Source organism: Chiloscyllium punctatum, chromosome 31 (genome assembly GCF_047496795.1).
Source record: "Chiloscyllium punctatum isolate Juve2018m chromosome 31, sChiPun1.3, whole genome shotgun sequence".
Taxonomy (NCBI): Eukaryota; Metazoa; Chordata; class Chondrichthyes; order Orectolobiformes; family Hemiscylliidae; genus Chiloscyllium; species Chiloscyllium punctatum.
The window spans coordinates 29,178,061-29,181,728 of NC_092769.1; the positions used below are offsets into that span (position 1 = coordinate 29,178,061).

Below are 3,668 nucleotides of genomic sequence, written 5' to 3' on the forward strand. Positions count from 1 at the left end.
AGCCGGCCAAGTTGCCCGTTGTCTTGCATTTCCAATTGTGCCCCTGCATAACAACAGACGCAAAGTCACATGAAAAGGGTTCCATGATCCCTCTCCGACTCGCACAGCTGCTGGGATGTGCCCGGCTACAATGTCAATTTCGCAGCAGATAATGATAGCCCATCAATCCAGACAAAAGCTGAGTCTATCTTCTCAGACTCTTTTCAGCTACAAATGTATCTGTGAGTGCGTGACAATATATGTTCGCTTATGATTTGGTCAAATAACCATGAGCTGCTTGACATTACTGCAATTTCGATTCTTGCTTTGCTAAATGATTTCACCCATTGCTCGAAACAGGACGACTTTCACGTTTACACGGAACACGAAACACACCGGACTACAGGGAAAATGCACAAAGCTGAGCAGGCCGTGTTCCAAATCATACCGTGCAGCATTTATTCAGTCACTGTGTCTGTTTTGCAGAATAAGGGTCCCAAAGAAAGTTCTCTACTCTAAAACCGGAGGTCGCATTACATTCCGAGAGCGACAGATCACATTGTGAGAATGCTCTGACCTCGGAGCCAGTTCGAGATGACACTTTCCGTGCCTTTTACCTTAAACGGGCAATTTGCTGCAGAGATGTTCACTCCTGGACATGAGCCACATGGATACCAAGTGAGCCGGAAACCTGTGCGGGAATCGACGAGAAGCGACTCAATACATTTTGCTAACTTCCATGGTGCTTCTTAGAAATGGAGTTTCTGTTCACCTCAATCTAAAAGGCAGTTTCTGAACATAGTAACAGAACTCAAAAGGTAATTACCTCAACCCCACCCCCACTCCGGAAGAGGTGCTAACTGCCCTTGATTGCTTTTTGTTCTCGATGTGAAGAGCTCTCACGCCTGAGTCACCTTCACGTCTCTGTTTGAAGGAGTTTCACCAGAGCTTCAATTGCCACACTTCTCCACTCGCCCTCCCCGTGAACATTTTCCTGCTCGTCAGTGATTTAAAGAAAATTAAATGGATGCGATGTCATTCTGTAGCCTCTCTGTCGATTCCTCCGTTTCAGTTCCAACATGGCTTAGATCTCGGGGCGCACCTTAATACTAGCGACGCTATGACAGCACAGGTCCGGAGGTTTTTCTCAGAGTGTATGTTTGTTTCATTGCTGTTGCTGATTGAATGAGCCACTAACGTGCGAACTGCTCCAAAACATGATTCAGGACCTCCGGTGCCAACTCTCGCGCGTTGAAAAACGACAGACAGCTTCAAATGAAGCCTTTCAGAGACGACTTTGGGGTACGTTTGACAGACAGACAAGTTCAGGAATTCGTGGTGCGCTGTGACACCAGCGCATCAGCTTCTTCCCTGCCTTTGAACCGGGCCGCCTGCGCAAGGAATGCAAATGCGGTACTGCTTTTCGTGGAAGGATCAGAACGCGGCAACAACACTCTCAATCAGAATGGCATATGATCAGAACCAGGTTGGAGAAAAACTTTATAATGCTTTGCACAGTAATTAAATGGAGTTGCCTTGCATTTCACTACGAGAGCAGATTCGTTCAACAAATTCGAAGGCAGGTTTGAAGATGGGAAAGCAAGCAAGGAAGCTCCGTTCTTGTGCATGTGAAAGGCTGCACTTGAAAAAGAAAGCAGTTTCCGCCCAGTTTCGAACAGGGGACCTTACGCGTGTTAGGCGAACGTGATGACCACGACACTACAGAAACCAGCGGAGGCTACCGCACTGCAGCTCAGTGGCATCCAGCACTGAAAGTTGAAGCAATTCTACGTTTCACCTTTCTGTTTCCAATAGCTTGTTATTGTCCAGCGTAATTAACATCTTGAAAACGTAAAAAAAACCACGTGAAATTGATGACAAAATATAGACAAGGATGTCGTCAATGTTTGGACCGTAGGGCGAGGTGGAATAAGCTGGGACGACTTTCCCCGCAGCATAACGGCTGCGACATGATCTTACGGAAGGGTTGTAAACTGAGTATTTATGTGTTTTACCCAAGTTGGGGTGAGTTGAAAGATCGAGAGCATCGGTTTAAGGTGAGTGGGCTGAAATTGACAAAGGACCTGAGGCACATTTCCGACACAGAAGGTTGTGCGTGTTTGGAATGAGCTACCAGAGGAAGTGGAGGAGGCGATTCCACTCAGAAAATTGCAAAGGTAATCGGATGAGTTTCTGGATAGGATGGGTTTAGCGGGATAGGGGCCAAATGCTGGGGAACGGGACTTGTTTAATTTTGGCTATGTGGTGAGCATGGACGAGATACACCGAAGTATCTGTTTCCACGCGGTGTACCCCAGTACCGTCGTGTTGCTTACACCGGCTTTAAAGGATTACTTTTTAGCAGAGCTTGCCGTCGCAGTCTTTGGCACAATCGTTTAGTCTGTTCGACTGCTCACGGGAAAGGTAGTATTGTGAAACACTGCAGAAACGAACGTCTTCCTTACTTTTGCTCCGACTGACCATACTCCGTGAAATTTTCCCAGTTGGGGATTTTTGCTGCTGGAAGTTACCTCGGAAACCCTGTTAACTCGTAATGTACTGAGCGAATCGCAAAACAGAAAGCATTTAACAAAGAAAAAAAAACAAAACTGGCATGCCGAATGCATTTTCAGACAGAGAGATGCATGAATGCTAAATGTGAGACAGTCCGAGGGCATGAGTCATAAAGTTATCTCACAACTAACAACAGGGCAATTCCAAACTACTCTTTCAAACATACTGCAGCCTTAGTGCAACAACACTTCCCAGACAATGCTGGAAAGAGAGAAAGAAAGAACATAATAAGAACGGGCCATAAAAAGTGAATTTCACCAATCACAGTCTCGATTAGATTACCTTTCCCTTCCGATATCTCCAGGACGGAAATAAAGGAAATGGGAGAAATTCAATAACATATTACATCGAAATTCATTGGATCGATTTTCCCATTGGCCAGAAAACCAAATAACGACGAGTCGAGTCACCACATTATGAGTTAACAGGGTTTCTGAGGTAACTTCCAGCAGCAAAAATCCTCAACTGAGGGTCTGGGAAAATTTCACGGAGTATGGTCAGTCGGAGCAAAAGTAAGGAATTCGTTCGTTTCTGCAGTGTTTCATCACAACAGCGATGAAATAACAGTCTCCATTCGGTTCCAGTAAACGCACAAATTGCATGGAACAGCAGAGCTTTTTGCGATTTTCCGCGTGGCACTATCCCACAACACAGTTAATTCCCCGGGAAGCAAACGCATTTTACTTTTGTTTTCAACATCAATACAGTGGGGACCGAAACAGCATTTTGACAAGCTGCAGCTAAACAGCAGAAATGGCAGTGGCGGGATTCGAACCCGCGCCCCTTTCAAGACTGGAACCTGGATCCAGCGCCTTAGACCGCTCGGCCACACTACCAGCCAGCCAAACTGCCCGTTGTCTTGCATTTCCAATTGTGCCCCTGCATAACAACAGATGCAAAGTCACATGAAAAGGGTTCCATGATCCCTCTCCGACTCGCACAGCTGCTGGGATGTGCCCGGCTCCAATGTCAATTTCGCAGCAGATAATGATAGCCCATCAATCCAGACAAAAATCAATGGTAAGCTGAGTCTATCTTCTCGGACTCTTTTCAGCTACATATGTATCTGTGAGTGCGTGACAATATATGTTCGCTTATGATTTGGTCAAATTACC

The 3,668-nt window shown here is 45.9% G+C and overlaps 1 non-coding gene across 1 annotated transcript; it reads right to left on the reverse strand.

The window, feature by feature from the left end:
- Positions 1–3,307: 3,307 nt before the first annotated feature.
- On the reverse strand, positions 3,308–3,389 carry trnal-cag (transfer RNA leucine (anticodon CAG)). The gene has a single exon. It is a non-coding gene; the product is annotated as a tRNA-Leu (tRNA).
- Positions 3,390–3,668: the final 279 nt, after the last annotated feature.